We start from the raw sequence: 20,357 nt of genomic DNA on the forward strand, positions 1-20,357 counted from the left end.
TGCCTAAGGCACCGGACACACACACACACACACACACACACACACACACACACACAAAATCTCACAATGCACACACATATTTTCCACACACAGACACATACACTCATCACATAGACCACCCCCCACACGCCATACATTCAGCACACACACTTTATCCCATGACCATCACACACACACATGCACACTCAACACATACACTTTCTCACTACACATACTAATACATATATACTCACATATTTCAAACACAGAAGTCCAGAGATATCACAGGTGTGAATCTAAGGGCAAAGAACACGGATCCTAAAGCCTCAAAAGATCCAACTGTAAAGGACAATATAGAGGAACTCTGCCGAATGGCATTTTGAATCTGTCACCAAAGACGCCATTGGAAGGATACAAAGGCAACCTGAGAGTGAGGACAGCGGCACAAACTGCATTTAACCCCCCCCCCCATTGGGAACACATTAAAAACAACTAACATGATAGGAACGTCTGCATACAGCCTAGCCAGGCACGATCGGACGTCTCCTCTCAAAGGGACATAAAGACGGGAGAAGCTGGTCTCACGCAGATGCACTGAGGACCACGTGTGACAGACAGCACCACACACCATCCAAAGCGGCTCACACAAGGGTGTTCACAGAGACACTTGAGCTCCTGAGCCTGTCACTGGGCATGTGCAGGGATGGCACCAAGGCCAGAGTATGCATACCTGAGTCTGGAAACCCCCTCATGCTGCTGCACACAGCAGACTCACGAAGGATTCACAGTAGTATTATTTGTGGCATTCTCAGAGAGAGAGAGAGAGAGACAGAGACAGAGACAGAGACAGAGAGAGACAGAGGGAGGGAGGGAGGGAAAGAGAGAGAGGGAGGGAAGGAGGGAGGGAGGGAAGGAGGGAGGGAAGGGGAGGAAGAGATGGGGAGGAAGGGATGGGGAGGGAGGGAGAGAGGGAGGGAGGGGGAGAGAGACAGAGGGAGGGAGGGAGGGAAAGAGAGAGAGGGAGGGAAGGAGGGAGGGAGGGAAGGAGGGAGGGAAGGGGAGGAAGGGATGGGGAGGGAGGGAGGGAGAGAGGGAGGGAGGGGGAGAGAGACAGAGGGAGGGAGGGAGGGAAAGAGAGAGAGGGAGGAAGAGAGGGAGGGAAGGAGGGAATGAGTGAGGGAGAGAGGGAGGGAGGGAAGGAGGGAATGAGTGAGGGAAGGAGGGAGGAAGGGATGGGGAGGGAGGGAGGGGGAGAGAGACGGAGGGAGGGAGGGAGGGAGGGAGGGGAAGGAAGGGGGGATGTCCATGGGGCAACTGTACAATTCAAGGCAACAGAAACATCCTAACAGCACAGGCACACAGCAAACACAAGGGACCCCATACCCACCCTCCAGCAAGCTGCACACCATCCATCCACAGGAGAAGGGAAACAGCTGTTTGAGGTGGGAATCTGAGAACGAGGCAAAGCCTGCTTCCCTATCTGAGTTCCCTGCTACTTAATGGGATTCAGAGAAAAGTTTAAATGAGACTCAAGGGAAACAGGAAAGCTGTGTTGTCACAGTGTCCCCAGGAGCCATTAGATGCACACTTCTTAGGACTCGAAGACCTGAGCGGGCCATATCATCCTGCCCTGACCACATGGGATCCTAACACCTGAGCAATCCATGCCCACCTCTGCTGTCCACATGGTACCCTCAGACCCGAGTGGGCCACACACACTTATCCTGACCACAGAGGACCCTCAGACCTGAGTGCGCCATAGCCTTCTGCCCCGATTGCTCAGGCGTGGCCTCTCCATGTCCACCTCCTCTGATCATTTGGGGCTCTCACATCTGAGTGGGCCATGTCTAACACGCCTGACCACATGGGACCCTCAGAGCTGAGTGGTTCATGCCCACCTCCGCTGACCATGTGGCGCCTCAGGCTAGAGCTGTCAATGTTGACTTTATCTGCCCACATAGGAGTCAACCATTATATTGAGCTCAAGGAGAGACAATACACTGAGTAAATGAGAATTAAGTTTTCAGTGTTTGCGGGAAGGGGGTGAAAATAGGAATTCCCTGTTTTCTGGAACAACCAGAGTTGGGCAGGATTGTTAGGAAGGTAAAGAAGAACCTTCGTTTACTGGCTAACCAGAACCAGCATGATGCCTGGGACCGAGGAAAGTGCGAGATGCAGAGCAGCTTTGGAATACCAGGACTGCACATCTGTACTCTTCAGTCTCCAAGTCCTTAACCATCTCTGGAGTTCTGCAATGTTCCGGCTCAAAGACAATCCTACAAGTTTTACTGGATGGCTGATCACCTCTCTGGTTCCACAAACAGCCATTTTATCGCCTGTTTATTTTTTTTTCCTGATCATTCACTCTGCTGCATTGTGTTTTTATCTTTCTACATTGTGTGATTTCATGTTCACATCCTCAGAAGTACCCCCAGAGTGAGTGCACACTCCTGGAAGGCCTTACCCCCTCTGAGGAGTGGGTGGGGCAGGTAAGGAGGGGGCAAGCAGGATGTGGGTGAAGGGAAGGGAGAGGGAACTGTGGTTGACATGGAAAGTGAAAAATAAAAATTTTTAATATAAATAAATAAATCATCCCATCTCCCTTTTGCCTCTGGGCTTTTTCCCTTTTCTTACTTCTGTTATCTTTTCACTCTTACTCCGTGGCTGGCTGGGTGGCTGGATGGCGGGGTGGTTGACCCCTTCTTTTCGTGTTCCTTGATTTCTCTTGCCTCTTCCTCCCTCTCCCAGATTTCTCCTCCTAGCTCTCTCCTGCCTTGCTATTGGCCGTTCAGCTCTTTATTAGAGCATCCAATGTTTTAGACAGGCAAGGAATCACAGCTTCACAGCGCTGAACAAATGCGGCATAAACAAAAGCCACACACACCTTTGCATCCTCAGCTCCAGCTGCGGAGGATGGCCCCGTGTTGATGCACATCACACTTCAGAACTTGGAATCTTTCTGTCCCTTCAAACTACCTTTCATCTCATCTTTATAGCATCTTTGTAATAAAGAACCATAACAGAGGCGGGTGACGCTTGTTGCAGAATATTATTTTAAGATGTGTTACATTCGCTTATGCTGTGGAACATTTGTTTAATGATGCAAAGATGCGCCGTGTTCCTTTACGTTGCATTTGTTTAACTTGGTGAAGCTGTGATTCTTTGCCTGTCTATCATACCTGATGGTCTAAGAAAGAACTGAATGGCTAATACCGAGGCAGGAGAAAGGATAGGCGGGGCTGGCAGGCCAAGAGACTAGAAGGAGACATCTGGGAAGATAGGAAGGAGCACATAAAGAGGCCAGTCACCCAGCCACACATCCAGACGCAGAAATAAGCCAAGCCAAGGCTGGAAGTTCGTAAGTAGTAATAATACTCTGTGTATTTATTGAGGAGGTGGGAGGCAAGCTCCCAAAAGAGTAAAGACCCAAAGATAAAAAATAAGGAACTACAGGAGCCATTCGCCCTGATTCCCAGGAGAAAGAGGAAATGCTGATGAAAAGAGGATTTGAACATCCAGGGTCCCCTTCCTTCCTACCCCTGTGCCCCGGCCTCGTCCTTGCAGGCACAGTGGGGCATCATGAGCTATGTGTGAACCTCCGCACAGGAAAGGGGTCTGTGTCACATCGGTTATAGCTAGGAGTCTAATGAGATGCACCCTGGAGGAAACGGAAGTGGTGATACACCTTCATAGGAAGTGTGACCCATCCTGTCCACTGAATTCGTCTACTTCCCCCCACGTCCCCTCCTTCTCCCAGTGCCACTGAGCAACCCATGCCTCACAATCTCCTGCCTCCACACCCCCTTCCCATGCTTCCCCCTGAACTAAGCATCTCCCATCTTCAGCACTGCAGACGGAAATGTTAGCTACCCTCTCTTTTTGTGCAGGTGACAGATTTCAACGGCTCACAGGGCAGCTACTGCACACCTAGCCTTGAGTAGCAGCATGTCACCCAAACATTTCCCATAGGGATTTGAAGAAAAGCACAGTCCAGTATTTGCCCTTTTCATTCTGATGGGCAGAAATGTCACATCTTATCTACTTACGGCAATTTTACAAAAGACATTCTACTCCAGGTCCAAGGAATTCACCAATATCACCTATCAGAGCCCTTTTCATCTCTCTGTGCGGGTACTTCCTCTAGTTGCTTTCTGCCAATCTCTATATCCAGGGGATTTGCTGACTAAGTCTACAGACTCATTTCTTATTAGATTTAAAATTATGAGATATGTAAGGCTCAGAACTCAAGGTTTAATAATTTATTTGACATTTTTCTTCAGCAAAGAAAGAAAACTTGATGTAAAAATCGGTGTAACCCATCAATTTACTGGTAACCCACCACTCAACACTTAATTTATTACTCACTTGGTAGACATGAAATCTATATGACCATCTCTCGGAACTTCAAAGATCTTCAGATCCTTGAATTTAAAAAAAATAAGGTTTCTATTCAAAACCTCTGAAAAGATTACTTGTTAAAGCTACAGTCTAAATTGCAAGGTCATGACAAAAGAACATATGTAGACAGAATATGTAATTTTCTCAGTCCTCTAGGGAATAGCAACATACTTCAAGATATATTATTTATAAATTATTTTAAAATGAGACTAAGCTACTTATTTTTAATTTTTCCACATGTAACTTTTATAGCTCTCTTATTAAATGAAAGCTTTATATGAGTTCATTTTAGAAAATTCTGAGATCATCTTGAAAATTATAAAGAACAAAAATCATAAAAGGTTGAAACATGAACATCAGTTTTATATCATTAGTATTTATATTCAGAGTTGAGCAAGTGTCTATCTATATAGACACTTGTTAAACCCAAGATCCTTCTACATTTAGTATTAAATTACTGCTATAGAATATAGCCCCAAATGTGATTTGGGGATGCCAAGCTCTGGCACTGTTCAGTTACCATTTGTCTAATCTGGAACAGCCAAGGTTGTTCCCTGAGTCTGGTTAAATCACAGGAAAACATCCTAAATTATGCCTGATCTGCATGGCTTGGGTTCCTGGTGGTGTCGGTAGATGAAGGTCCCACTGACCCCCTTGCCCTTCGAGTCACCATCACTGGCCAGCAGCATTGCCTTTCTTCTAGACACCGAACTTAGGAGTATGACCATCCGTCCGTGCCAAGTTCTTCGAATATTCAGAGCAAATCAGTCTTCTGGACTTCCAAACCCCATTTTTCTCAGAACTTGAGTTGTGAAGTTTTTAAAGTTTCATTTAAAATGCATTCACCTGTCAAGGCTCACTTAAAGGACATGTCTTTCCCTACCACTACCTCTCCTTGTCACTCTTTAGAAAGCGTCACCCTTCCATGCTCCCGACTCCTCAAGAGGGAGTTGTATGCCTCTACCCTTTTGCCCAGAGCACATTGCACAGCCTGGACTTTCACAGTGACACCAACCCACATCCAACCTTAATCCAAAAATAGATTCAACAGGAACATCCCGAGACTTCTGGCTACCGGGACATCCAAGAGTCATGCCTTCTACGCCCACCGCATACTGAATGCAGCCAGGTGACCAAAGGTGACTGTGAAGTCTGCACCCTGACTAGGGAAGCAAGGGATCTGGCTTAGGAAGATCTTGGAAAAGCAAGGAAGAATGGAACAAAGGACCTCAGACCTGGCTCCATGGTGAGGGAAGAAATGTCCTCGGCGCAACAGCAAGAGTCCGAGAGAGGACAGGTGCAGGGTATTCATGCTCTAGATGGAGGGGAAGCCCACAGGAGGACATGGATACGTGGTCCATTGGCTAAGAGCCAAGGTCTGGCAGGGGTCAGCAGGGCTGTGTTCCAACCAGTGCATACAAGCCGAGCACATCTGTGAGGGAGCACTGACAGGGACCAGGCTCCTAGTCTTGAGCTGACCATGCAGCATACCTGAATGAATCTTGGTTTCCTTATGCAGAAATAAGAAAAATCCATTTCCTACTGGGCCGATGGCAGCATTGCCGCGATTCACACGTTCCAACCCCAGTTCTTCAGAGTTACAGAGCTGGCTAGATTCAGCGTGTGCTACCTCTACAGCCTCCAGGGACTCTTCCATCATATCTGTCATGTTTCCTTATAATGTAGGGACATTGAAGGTACCTGTGTCACAAGTTTAAGGTATTTAGATTCATGTCTGGCCCCTCCAGCACTTAATGCCATCTTGACATTCTTCAGGGAGGGTTAGAAAAGGTAATAGAATTTCAGGATGAGACACATCTGGGTATTGTTATCACCCCCTTGAAAAATCATCTCCCTGCAATAGACTTAATTATAAACTAAGATCTCCATGTTATCTATGAACTGACTTTTTATGTTCCTAAAATTCATGTGTAGAAATATTTATCCCCCCCAAGCAATAGCGTTAGGAGCTTGACCTTTGGTCAATGATAAAGTCATGAGGGTAGAGACTCATGATGGGATTAGTGACCTTCCAAAAGAGACTCCAAGCAGAAGGCACCATCCAGGGACCTCCTTTAATGGGCACTGAGAGCCACACCTTGACTGTGGACATCAGCCTCCAGAAGTACGAGGGATAAATGCCAGTTGTTTGTAAGCGGCTGGTTGTCATGACAGCATGAATGGACCAGGTGGTGATTATGATGTCTGGTTTCTCTAACTGGAGAGAGAGCTAGGGAGTCAGCATCAGCCCGGCGCATGTACTCCCTTGCCCTGTGCACCCAGGATCTCAGAAGGGAACTCGAGTCCTAATGCACAGTGAGTGTTGCACCAAAAGGCTGCAGGAGGTCAGTGAGTGGTGAGTCGGGAGGCTGCCGGTAATGCCTGTGACTTTTGAAATGATCGCTCTGAAAGTTTACTCACACAGGACACTGTGACTAGCGAGGAAGAGCGGAGATCAAACAAGTCAACCAGGCATGGCTCCACTGTAGCCTAACCCTTTGCTGCAGGCCAAGAAAGGCAGGAAAAAATTAACAGATTTCTTCCCAGACTGGGAAACAGAGAAAATGGGATTCCACTTGAAGACAGAATTCATTAGGAATTTTATTTAGCTGTCTCTTTTACAGTTAAATATCCCAGTGTCTCCTTTTATGCATCGAATGAATTTTGACATTTTCTATAATCTCCTGGCCTCTTTTCTTTTTACCTAAGGAACACTCTATTGGCCTCTGGGCCTTTAGGGACATACGTGGGGTAGTCTGATGAAAGGCAGGGTTTGTTCATCCCAGGAATCTGCTTCTCCATAAAGCAATGCTGGTCCAGCAGCAGTGGGAGAGTTTCCGCTCACTAATTACAACAGGGTGTCAACGGTGCGGCCACCACAGCTGCCAGTATCCTTTCCTTGCCAGGCGAGCCTGGTCCTATCCACCGCCCCCCTGCTCACAGTGTCTCCTCTATGGCCTTCACTGAGTCAGGACGGCTCTGACTTCCCCCATGGAAGATGCATTAGAAGGACAGGGAACAAGTTTAGAATTCAGGCTCCATGGGGACCATCCCTCTGGAGGAGGAATGTGTTGGGTGGGGTGGGTGTTGTTGAATCATACCTAAGCAGCCACCAGCTTGATTCATGTGTTAAAGGACACTCAGGGTCCCTGACCAACTAGCGGGGAAGAATTTCTGAATACCCTGTGGGACAGAGCATGAGGGAATTGTATTTGGCTTGCTGAAATAGATAAGATGACTTGAGATATAGTAGGTTTAAGTTTGTTCAGAGTCAAGGGCCTACTGTGCACCAGACACCATGCCGGGGGCTATCCATACTGTCAAGAGTCAGCACCAAACTGGGTAGCAACCACACCATCAAGAACAGTGGTTCTCAACCTTCCTAATGTTCCAACCCTTTAATACAGTTCCTCATGGCGTGATGACCCCAACCATAACATTATTTCATTGGTACTTCATAACTGTAATTTTGTTGCTGTTATGAATTGTAATGTAAATATCTAATACCAGATATCCTGCACATCAACCTGCTCTCAACCCAGAGGTTAAGAACCACTGATCTAGAGGCAGATACTGTGCTGGGTGCTATGTACACTATCTAGAACCAGATATGGTGCCGGGTGATGTCAGGCACGGTTCCTGGGTACTGTACATACTGCCTAGACTTGCAGGTGTGTCCAACCTGTGCTCCATGGGCTGCATGAGGTCACACGAGGATGTCTATGAATGTCGCCTAACATAAAATTGTAAACCTACTTAAAATATTATAAAGTATTTTGGGGGGTGCTTTTTCTTTTTTCTTTGTTGCACAGCAATTAAGCTTGTTATATTCTGTAGATGAGAATGTCAAAGAACTGGGCATACATGGCAGAACCAGACATTAGTCTGGCTGGCGCGGTCTATGTAGCTTGTAAAGAGGATGGCCAGAACCTGTATGCAGACTCATGAGACCCAGCGCAATGGAGACAGTGTGAACAGCCAGGACATAAGGCTACCCCGTTCTCCTCAGTACACATCTGTTGCTTTTAAACTGGATGCCTTCCTGCAGCCAAGAGAAGGGCTGATTCCTGGGCTGGCGGCAATTTGGGAAAATCCCTCAAGCACAGGAAGTGGATGACATTCTCTAGCAGGATGTGACTCTGGAAGGACACGGCTCATTGAGCCTTTGTCTGTGGCAACAGGCAAACCACAGGGCAAGCCTCATCTTGTCTCTTAATTCTGAAGAGTGACTGCTTCAGATTACATGACTGACAGTCTTTCCCACCATGCCTCTCGCTGGCTCCCAGAGCGCTTGGCAGGGTTTTCTCTCTAACTGTTTCATCTTTGTGAGCATCCATCTCTGTGTGAGCCTTTCTAGCAGGGATATGGCTGGCTAATAGTGTCTCTGAAGGGGCCGCTCCTGTGGAGATAAGCCTATGCTATGGAGAGAGGTGCCTTCCTCAAACCACATCCTCAAAATGGCACCCGCCATGCTTACACGGGAACCCCAGCAGTGTGGGAAGAGAGCAATGACAGCAGGATGTCTCAGACCAAGACGTGTGATTTTCATTTTCTGCAGCATCTTGATGCTCCTTTTATAGTCCATTATTAGAAAACCAGCGAAATAAAACAGGTTCCCCAAAGCTAAAGGTAGGAGCATGTGGGTGCATTATGTCTACCCAGCTTATAAAATCACTTCTAGCTCTCCCAGCCAGATCAGCCTGGACAGCTGTGGGTTAGCTGTCCTCACTTCTGTCTTCGGGTGTATGCTCCTGGAGCTGCTCATTAATGTTTTAAACTGGTTTTGGGCAGAATGTTTTGCTTATGTGCCCTAGAAAACACAGCCTGACCTCACTTCGTACAAAACCGCATCAAGTACTCCACTGCTATCTCCGGAAGCAGCACCTGTGCTTGTAAATTTTCATGGACGGTGCTAGCAACAGAACTGTACAGGAAACTTTCGAATGTCCCAACAGATGAGAGTGCTTAAGTCATCAGTCAGAGGAGGGGACTTCCAGTGACTGAGAATAATCATGTCATCAGAAGATTATCTGAGCCTAAAAATCACATTAGAGGTTAATCAAACTCCTACCTCTTCTAATCCTATTTCCAGATTGCTCTAAATTGCTTTATGTACATTAGTACAGTTGACATTAATCTCTAATATTTGTGATGCTGGCTGAACTAGAAATTGATGCTGAGATAAAATTTGACTCCTAATTATATGACTCGTTGGCTAAAATTTTGGGATCTAGCCCTTTTCTAATCCCTACTTAAGCTCATATTTAGGTAAAACAATCTGTTCTACATAAAGTTGGACTTTATTTATCTCAGAATATAATACTCTATTAGGCGCAATACTAAATGCTTTTGGTTAATGCATTTCTCTTGATGGTTTCTCCTATAAATGTTCAGCATGATTTAATAAACACCTGAGTACAGATTCCCAGTTTTGTTTTGTTTTGCTTTTTTGAGACAGGGTTTCTCTGTATTGTTTTGGTACCTGTCCTGGAACTTGCTCTTGTAGACCAGGCTGGTCTCGAACTCACAGAGATCCGCCTGCCTCTGCCTCCCAAGAACTGGAATTAAAGGCGTGTGCCACCACAGCCCGGCTCCAGATTTCCTGTCTTAAGAAAGATGCCCTGCTACTCAAGCACATATCACCAAGGAGATACAGCAGTTAGTTCTGGTAACTAGCACTTCCCCTGCCTCCTTTTTCCACAAGGCAGGTGAGCATCCTTGAGTCAACGATTCCTTCCCCTGTTCATCCATCATGAGCTCAAGGCAGTGGTTTAGGAGGCTGAGGGTTTTTTTGTTGTTGTTGTTGTTAGTACAAAGAAAGTGAGACACTGAACTTGTAAACCACCAACAAGAAAATGGAAGTTTGAAAAAAAAAAAAGGAACGGTTATCTACAGAGTTTAACACTTAGTTGTGAAAAACATCCTAAGTTTGTAATTCACCTCTGTTAAGTTTCCGTAGGAGCTTTCCACACCAATACGGGCTGTTTAGCCATGATCATGTGATGTGGAAGCCACTGCCCCTTAAGGAAAGCCCTGTCCCTACCCCTCCACTGGTGGTGACAGAGGCATCTTTTACTAGATTATTCAAATGAAATAAGGCCAGTACTCTCTATAGCTGTCATGGACACTCCTAAGTTGACAACAATCTCACTGTGACACAAAATTTCCAAACACAGTATTCGCCAGGCTTAAAATGGGTTGTTAAAGAACCTACCAAGTCCACTCCAGACACAGGGTGACTTATAATTAAACAACAACAACAAAAAAAGGATGCTTCTGTCTGATTAACAAATGAGGGGGATGTCTTATAAGAGTTCTCCTTGCCAGGCATGGCAGCACATGTCTTTAATCCCAGCATTCAGGACACAGAGAGAGGAGGAACTGCAAGTTCAAAGCCAGCCTAGTCTAGATAAGTTCTACGGCAGGCAAGACCACAAAGAGAGGCCCTGAAACAAAATACAGCTTAAGGAAGAAAGGAGTTGTTCTTGGTTGGGGAAATGGCTCAACTGGCAAAGGTTGGCCTTGTAATCTTGGTGCCTGAGTTTGGCCTCCAGGACTCACATAAAGAAATGATCAGTGCGGTGGGGAGGCAGAGATAGACAGACCAATGAGGTTCACCAGCCAGCAGTGTGGCTCTACCGGTGAGCTTCTGCAGGACGTGAGAACCTGTTTCAAAGAACAGTGTGGAGGCTGCCTGAGGAACGACAACCAAGACCGCGCTCCAGCCTCATTTATGTGCATGTGAGCCCCAGTGCATGCCCCCCCCAAAGGTGTTCTTGAAAACGCGTGGAATTCAGAGCACATCCTCGATAAAGAAAAGGCTAGAGATCAAAGGAAAAGCTTGAATAAGGGACCCTTGCTGCTGCCTCCAACTGATACCAGTCTACTGAGAGAGGCATCACTTTTGTGGAAGAAATGTTTGTGCCCCCAAGTTCATATGCTAAAGCCCCAACCTCAGGGTCAGTTGTGTATAGACGAGAGCTCAGGGGAGTGACAGTATAATACAAGGGATTGAATTTAGGCTCCGAGGTGAGATCAGTGCCCTGAGACCCACAGCCTACTCTTTTCCATGAAGGAACATTGAGTGATGGTGGCACCAAAGCAGGCAGAACACAGTCCTTCCCAGGCGCCAAATCTATTAGGGTTCCAACCTCTGGACTCTGAGTATCTTGTCTCAGTGCCTCAAGCTGACTCAGCTTCTTCCTGTATCTAAGACACACTCAAGGATCTCAGCAGACATTACCAACAGGGCTTCTTGGACATCAGGGCACAAGTGAAAAGTCTAAGCCTCTTTGTGCGGTTTGCATTGCTGCTTTTCATTCTTTTCTGATATGAGCACATCTCATGTTTCTTAAGCCATTAAAGTAAACACAAGGATGCCTCAAGATGACAAGTGTGATGGTTGCCGTTCGTCGTCAACCTGACAAAATCTAGGATCATTGGAGAGGAGGCTTCTGGGTACACTTGTACAAGATTATCATGCTTCATATTAATTGATGTGGGAAGACCTATTTTAATTGTGGGCAGAAGTGTTCCCCAGACAGGAGATCCTAGACTATAAAGTAGAGAAGATGAGGAGAGCGAACACTCATTGCTCTCTGCTCCCCATTAAGAATTGGATGTAACCTGCTCCCCCGGGTCCTGATGTTGTGATAGACCGTAACACAGACGTGGAAGTGAAAGCAAACCTTTTCCTCCTTACATTGCTTTTGCCACAGTATTTTACCACAGCAATAGAAAAGGGATGAGACACCAAAAAACCTGGAGAGGGCAGTCAAGCAAGCTAGGACCTCATCAGGACCTGTTCCTGGGAACTTGCTCAGGAAGGCAGCCTGTGGTGCTCAACTAGTCCCTTTCCTCATCTCCAATCTCCCTTTTGTAGAATCTACCTACATACTCAGTTCTTGTCCTTAACCCAGAGATGGTTACTCTGAGGGATGGGGGGCAATTGGCTGCCATGCCCACCAGTCATGCTGCTGTGTACTTTAGTCTTTCACGGAAACTCGGGGATGCATTCCCTTCTTGTCCTGAGACTAAATGTACCTGAGTCACAGAAAGTACAGTATCCAAAGCTATCTCGAGGCTACTACGAATCACAGACTGGAACCCTGACACCCCTACTCTGGCTAGGAGCCAAGCCTCAAGGCTTGGCTTGTGCCAGGCAGCCTGGCCTTTACTGATGGTCCCACTACTCTTGGTTTGTGTCTTCTTGGATGTGGTCTTCCGAATAAATGCTAGCGTGCCTAGGATTTTGTTTTTGAATAGGAATGATCAAAAATAAGTGAATATATACAATCACAAATACAACATTAATATTCACACCACCCAAAACCCCACTTTTCCAAGTAGTCCTTTATAAATCAAAGCTATGAGTTTATGGTTGTCAGTTGATTAAAAGTTTATGCTATGCCAACCTTATTTTTTCCTTATTCATTCATGTAGCCAGTGCAAAGAGTTCCACATGGTGCACAGGGATGAAGGTGGGTTGCGACTGTCAACAGCACACTATGGCCAGCTCTGTTATTACTTTACTTCTCAAATGAAGGTTAGTGGTCAGTGTCTTAGGGGATTCCATACTCCTGTCCATGGTTCTTGGCTGCTCCTGATTTGGTGTGCCTGTTGGTGGTGGGTATGCTCCTTCTCACTACTACCAACACATAAGAAAGCACACGTGACTGTGCACTGTGGGGAAACGTGTCCACACCAAACCCAACTGTGTCCACAAATCACAAACAGGATGGCTTAGTCAGCTTTTAAGAAATGTAAAATTCAGTTGGACTCACAAGATGTCCATGAGGCAGGACCTCTGGAAGGTGTCCCTGATAGTGGTACCACCATTGTGTCCCCTTGGGATTTTTGACATTTCCTTAGCATTAAAGCTTCAAATGTTAATAGCAGTACTTTCCCAGGTTCCAGAAGAGCAAAAAAATTGCCTTTAAGGTTTAATCAGGTTTTATTTTTTAAAGGAAAATTTAAGTCAAAATTCTAACTATAATGTCACACAGGCCCATGAAATAGAATTCTGAGTTGACTTTGATCTGCGGTTACTGAGACACACTGCTCTGAGTGTTAACAGAATTTTCAAAGTGCAAGCATTTCCAGTGGCCACCATTCCCTGAGCACATGCACAGGCCAGCTTGCCATCATTTTCCTCATGTTTTTAACATAGTAACATACATTGTATCTTCATGGTTTACTTCCAGCATTGATTGATCCAAAACAGATAAAGACTACACTGCCAGCTCTTTGAAAATAACTAGCTCTGATGCTGTGATGCGGTAAGTGGATAGTGTGAGTATGAACATTTGAAAGAGAGTAATTCAACGCATGCATTTCACAATATTGGCATATATATATATATATATATATATATATATATATATATATATATGGTGCTATTCTTCTTTCATTGGGCCAATGAAGGAAGGTTCTAGAATATAGCTGTGTCCCTTGAGGTCAGATGAGTAGGAAGAGGTCTGTGACCCTTGCTCATCTAACCTGCCTAGGGTCAGCTGTATCCTCTAGGTGAGTTTTAGGAGCTCAGTACTGGTCAGTGGAAAATGCCTTCATGATAGGCAGGAGTCCAGGACTCCAGCCATGCCTCCTCCTCAAGCTCCCCTGAAAATGCATCCCTCCTGCTTTCTGGAATGCCCACTATCATTGCTCAGAGCCCCCAGTTGTTTTCTCAAAAGGGATTCTGACAGCTATGACCAGGGTGCTTCTCTTTCCTTACATCATCCCCTGTCCAGAGAGTGATGATGCTCGGAGCGGTATCTAAGCACTGGGAATCTAACTTCCTCCCCTCCCCCTCCTTTCAGGGAAATGCATTCACCTGTGCACCCAGATGGCATGAAATGTGGTCTCTTGCTTGTCTACCTTTCCCTGCCTCCAACTAAATGCATTTTTACTTGTGGGAAAGGATATTACTATTATTAAAATTATTTTGTTTACTTAGAATGGAGGTATAAAGTGATGAAGGCTGTGCCCTGCCACAGTCATCCACACTGGAGGTGGCTCACTCGGACACTCTTGTTCAAATTCAAGCCAACTCTATCCGGTCTACTAGTCTTGAACACTCACCATTGATTCTCTTCTCATCCTAAGATGACACCATGACCAACCAACCACTGGCTCCTCCTGTCATTATCTTCAGTTTAGGCTCAGAATAGAAACAGCTGCTTCTGCTATATTGTATGTGGACTGAATTGATATTCACAGGGCTTGCACCACAGGTATTTCATGGGAGATCCATCCTAGATGTATGTGCCCACCTCTAGTCTTCCATAGGAAATCCAGGAATAGAATGTGTTGTCATAATGTGCCATGGTCCTGTCTCTAGAAAGGGCAAGAAAAGTAACACTGTCTTGTTGAGCATCTACTTGGGAACACTCCTTACTCAAATGTGTTTAGAGGGAAGAAATTTCTTCTTATAAGACATGATATTCAGGCAAAAGCACAGAGCCGGATGCTAAGAGGATGATGTTGGCCCTGGAAGTCATGTTAGTGGATGTTAATGAGTGTTCAGGGCAAAGGGATACATTACTCCAGGTGAGTTCCAGACGCACGTAGAGGGGACATGGAGAGGTCACAGACACTGCAGGCCCACGGGCACACATGAGATATTTCTGTCACTGTTTCCTTTAAGGATAATAATCTCTTAGCTACTCTGGAAAGCTTGAAGGTCATGCATTCCACCTTCCCATGCTTTTGTATGACTGATACTCATTAATGCTTTTCTTCCAGAATCTTCAATGATAAAAGTCATCTCCCATGGGATATAGATGTAGTATTCACTGTTCCTAGATACGTTTGGTGCTTCTGTGTCCTGCCTGCTCCTATGGCAAGAGGGCTCTAGGAATAACACAGGCTGTGGTCCAGAAAATTCAAGTCACCCAGTAAGCATCCACAAATGAAACAATGAGCTACCGTGTAAGTTTTAGGTGAATGTGACTCATTGTCTGGTGTTTTTTCTTTACACTTGGGAACACAAAAGTCATGTTCAGTTTAAATTGCTGTAGACAAAGCTCAATGGAGGCACCTTTGGGTCTGCCGTTCACACTGGGGGTCTGATGATCCTTCAGAGCCAATGCCTTTTTCTGAGCTCTATAACAGCTCAGAGAGAAAAGTTTGTGCCGTTATTTAAATATATTAGAAGATTCAGTGACCCTCAAGCCAGCCTGTATAATGATTTCAAGGTACGTGATTATGTTAACTGAATCTGTGGGTCTCTATCTGTCTTGCCAACCTCAGAAAAAAACTCCCTGCAGGGCCCTGTTCTCAATAGCTAGCAATGTAGGCATCCCTGGGCTCATCCAATTCAATTTAGAACCTGACAAATCTTTACCATCAAATCTGAAAGAAACTGCCGGTTAGGGAAAATAAGAGAAATGGTGTTTTGAAGACTGAATGAAACCTGAAAAGAGATCTCCTCAGAAGAGGAGGGGAAGGTAGCAGGAGGAGGAACAGGGGGAGGGGGAGGGAGAAAACAGGAAGGAGTGAGAAAGATGTAGGGAAGGCATCATGAAATTCTAACTACTAAAACAAACTCTCCGAGAACACTGCCAGATTTGACTTGATGTGAAAAACGGTCATATGCATTTTTTGAGAAATGAGCTATATACATACTAAGTAGGAAAAATATACATAAATATATTTACCAAAGACAAACATGTTTACCAGGATAAAAATGGTAAGGACAGCAAGGCTGGAAAGCAAGACTGTTCTCAATTGCTATTCAACAGAAGGAATGTGATCTGATCTCCAAGTTGGCATTCTCCTTCTCAGCCCATTGGAGAAACTCAATCTGCCCCCATGAAAACTAAAACTCTGACATACCACGCTAATGCAAAGGTCCTTTGGCCTTCACCAAAATTTGACATTAAAAGATGCATTTGAGATGACCTAATAGTCCACAGCAAAAGGGAAGAGATAGTCCATATAATCATATTACATTTTATTCTTCTCCCCAAGAATTTGAACTTCTCTGTAGAGGTTGAGGATACCAACAGGCAGGTGCATCCCTGATGTACGGTCAAAGCCACAAGCAAGGATACTCCGTGACTGGCTCAACACCACCTGAGTTCCACAGACTGTTGACTCCATACAACAGTAGCACTCTACCCAGGAGGGCATGTCACCTGGGAACTTGACTCTGAATATTCAGTTACACAGTCAGGGTGTTCAAGACTCTGGAAGGACTGGGAGAGTATCAGTGACTCTGTGGGTCCCATTGGACTAGGAGGTGATCAATGGATACATTACAAAGTAGTCGAGGGGTCTAAAGAAGCACCATCATATTCTCCTAGTCACAGAAGGGTTATATGAAATAAGGATTCTCACACGCATGAACTCGCTGTAGACATTGGTGTCATTTAAAGGAAAGAAAACTACCTGAAGGACATTGCCAGCTAGGTAGCACCCAACCTAAGCTCTTACAAGGATTACATTTCTGCCCTTTGACTTAATTTAGATTCAAAAAGTGTGTCACTTTGTAGAGCTCACATATTTATCTACAAATTCCTTCAGTTTCCAAGTCCAGTGTAGTGATTTTGAAGGATGCTTTACATGACAATGGATGACATTTAGCACAGTGGCCTTCTAGGCTGCTGGTGCACATCTTCAGGATTCAGAGTTGCTTTTCTACTGATCAGATAGTCCAGGCCACAGCTTCAAAGTCAAGCTCAGCTTCCTGTGCCAATTCTACTGTGAGATAGCATGGAGCCACTGACCTATGGCAGGATTTGAGCCCTAAAGAAGGCTTGGGTTTTTACTGACAGCCAGCGGACAGTTTAAGCCAATAACTGCATGGGTCCAGGTGAAAGACAGCATCCATACAGTCTGCCTGTGCTCAGACCCATGGCAGGGCCTACATCCTGGTTGTTGACAAAGCCATGGTTGTGACCTCCCCAGTCTGTAGAACCTCGCTTGGTTTCTTAATGATCCTAAAGGGAGTCTTTTTCAGAAGCAGAACTCTAGGATACTAGGATGTGTGAGAAATGTGAGCCCTGACTTCTGGACAAAGTGGGGATGCCCTTTTGAATTGCAGTTGAACTCCCCTCCTTGGCCCACAGAAGTCGATCATGGAGAGCTGAGTGAATCCAACAACTTCAGGGTACCAACATAGGGAAGGTGCTTTATGGCTTCACCGGTTGTGTTCTATCTGTGAAGGTACATGAACCCATGAACCTTTACTTCAAATGCCTTCCGTACCTATGTCATTGACACTTGCTGTCTATAAGCATTCTTAAGACCCGTGCTGTGTCACAGGCCTGCATAGTAAACCCAGGTTAGACAGTAGGAAATATCTTCCCCAACTGCTTTCCTAATCTTGGATGCCAGGGTGGCCAGATGGCTGTGGTGGGGAACATTCAAACTCATTGCTTTCTGGGCTCTGCAAAGAAGTACTGGGTTTATCTGAGGACTACACACCAAGATTGTCTTCCAGCTTTCTCTTGGCAAAAGAAATGTTGGGATTCCCCAACATGTTCAGCCAGGATCTGAAGGTACCGGAAGCCCTGGCTTTGGGTTCTGTGCTCACATCCTCCAAGTTCTGCTCACGGGCAGCTATTTTTTGGTCATTTCTATATCTGAGATGCTGTGTAGGATGTTCCCTAGCCTGCTGCATTCTCACTGTGAGGGTATGTTGACCCTATTTTACAGATGGGGAGACTGAGGACAAAGCAGATGCTTAGAAATGCTTAGTGAACCTTGACTTCTGGGCCAAGATATTGACTCTACACACAATGAAACTGCCCATCCTTAACGTAGCTGAGAGACCCTGTTGTTAGGACCAGTTCAGCAACCACCAGCAAGCAAAGAGAGGACAGAAATGTTGCTGGATTTATGATTCTCTTCGGAAATCCAAGAAGGCATGATGGACACATGGGACAAGGGATATGTCTGTGAGCCACACTCCCTCCTCATGCAGGACAGGCTTAGAAGGCAGGGAGTGACTTGTCCTCCCAGAGTGCCATGATTGACAAGTGGGAGGGGGTGAGATGGTGCCTCTGGCACAATTAAGGCAAAGGTGTGTGTGGGGGCATGTTATTAAAAAAGCAGTTCTCCTGGGGGGAGGGGACAAGAGGAGTGGGAGGAAAGGTCCAGGAGCCCCACAGACGCCTTGCTGCACAGAAAATGCCTCCCTTCCTCCCAACCCCAATACCGTCTCCCCTCACGTTGCTAGACTTCACGTTCTGCTGCATTAAAGTAACAAACCCTGCGCTTTACCTGCCCCAGACGCCCCGGCCTTCCCTCCCATCCGGGAAGCGCTGCCTTTTCTAAACACTGGTTAGTGATCCACACGTATGATGAGGATCGCCAAGTACAACGATGCATCCATCAATTGGCCCTGGGACGACCACACCTGAGCGAAGGGTGACAGGGATCTCAGAGAGGCAAGGAGCTCACTCCATACCCAGTTTCTCGTGGCTGAGGAAGGAGCAACACTGAGGCATCCTTGCCCCCCTTACCATGCCCGTCTCAGAGGCAAGAGAATGTGAGTCTCAGTCCCAGGTCAAAGTAGTAAGTTCACCGAGGTGCACAGGCCCTGTTGTCTCTACCGCCGTGCTATACACACCTCCTTGGTTTCTGTTTTTCTTGTGCATTGTGATGTGATGTTTGACTGACATTAGCAACTCACAGATGTTTCCCTTTTCACCAGGGTGAGAAATCCCCTCTGGTAGAACACTGAGCAGATGGTGAGTCTAGGTGCAGTGACCGGATGCACTCGGTGGACGGTCTGTCCTCACTCACTGACTGACTCTTCCAGGAGGACAGACACGTGTCCCTGAGTTTTGTGCAGACAGCCTCTCTCGCCTAAAGACTCTCGGTGCTGAAGAGGGCAGATGGTCTCATCCCAAAATCTCCCTTGAACATACCTGGTCAAAAGGCCATCAAAAGCGATTACAATCTCCCCTACCGGAGTCATCCTTCACCAGAAATGTCACTTGTAGAAAACACTCATCCCATGCATCCTTGTGTGTGCCCCTCTTTCTTTGCTCAAAGAGGAAAATGAAGAGGTTGGGCAGGTGGGCTCAGGCAAGTGTTTGCCTTATAAGCAGACGATCCCAAAGCCTCGTTAAAAACACCATGGTAGCATTCACTGGTAATCTTAACATGGGAAAGGCTGAGATAGGGGGATTCTAGACCTCACTGGCCAGCCAACCTAGTCTAATCAATGAATTCTGAGCCAGTGAGAGATTGTCTCCAAAAAAAAAAATATATATATATATATATATACAGTGCCTGAGGCACAACACCTAAAGCCTACTTTTGGCTTCTATATACATGAGCATTCACACCTGTAATGCATACACACATGTGTACACGTGCATGTGCTCACACACACACACACACACACACACACACACACACGCGCTCATGCGTGCTCACCATCACTGGCCATCGGGGAACAGGTAAACAAAGATTCCAACCACAGTGGGGTAACTATTTTAGGAGATAACATGCAGGTGTTGTGGAGGGAGGGGATCCTGGAGCCCTGCACACTGTTGCTAAAGGATGTAGTGCAAGGCAAAACAGGAGGGAACGGCTTCAAACAGTTAAAAATAGAACGGTCTTCCATGCCAGCACTCCCACTCTGGGGATATATTCCAAAGAACTGGCAACGAAATATTAAGGAGAAACGTTCTCCCAGGGTTACGCCATTGTCCCTCCTATTAACTAAGACAGGAATCAGCTAGAGTCCATCAGCAGATCACTGGGTGAAGAAGCAGAAGGTTTATGTCTACAGAGGAGAAGTCATGCAGTATAAACTGAATCACTTATGAAAAGGAAGAGTTAAGGGGTAAGTCGATGGCAGAGCCATGCTCTCAAATCCCAGTATTGCATGGTGGTGGATCCCAGTCCAGAGGCTCTGCATGTCCCAAGCCCACAGAGTCCAGATTTCATAGCATCTACTCTTCTAATCCTCATCTTTGGACCCCCAAGGCAGAGTGGTGCTACCTGTCAGGCATCTGGAGGCC

General features: G+C 46.1%; 1 protein-coding gene and 1 long non-coding RNA gene across 10 annotated transcripts in view; one reads left to right on the forward strand and one right to left on the reverse strand.

The window, feature by feature from the left end:
- Positions 1-20,357, reverse strand: part of Dlgap2 (DLG associated protein 2) — a 684,399-nt gene that overhangs the window by 373,594 nt on the left and 290,448 nt on the right. The gene's annotated exons all lie outside the window — the stretch shown is intronic.
- LOC121135158 lies at positions 4,721-19,345 on the forward strand. 6 transcript variants are annotated; one of them, XR_005872361.1, is made up of 6 exons: positions 4,721-6,733; positions 12,820-12,922; positions 13,581-13,655; positions 15,121-15,306; positions 18,037-18,278; positions 19,037-19,345. It is a non-coding gene; the product is annotated as an uncharacterized LOC121135158 (long non-coding RNA). The 6 variants fall into 6 exon arrangements; XR_005872360.1 differs by having other exon boundaries at positions 4,721-6,722; XR_005872362.1 differs by having other exon boundaries at positions 4,721-6,722; positions 15,121-15,272.

This window comes from Mesocricetus auratus, unplaced genomic scaffold (genome assembly GCF_017639785.1).
Source record: "Mesocricetus auratus isolate SY011 unplaced genomic scaffold, BCM_Maur_2.0 Super-Scaffold_100031, whole genome shotgun sequence".
NCBI classification, from domain to species: domain Eukaryota; kingdom Metazoa; phylum Chordata; class Mammalia; order Rodentia; family Cricetidae; genus Mesocricetus; species Mesocricetus auratus.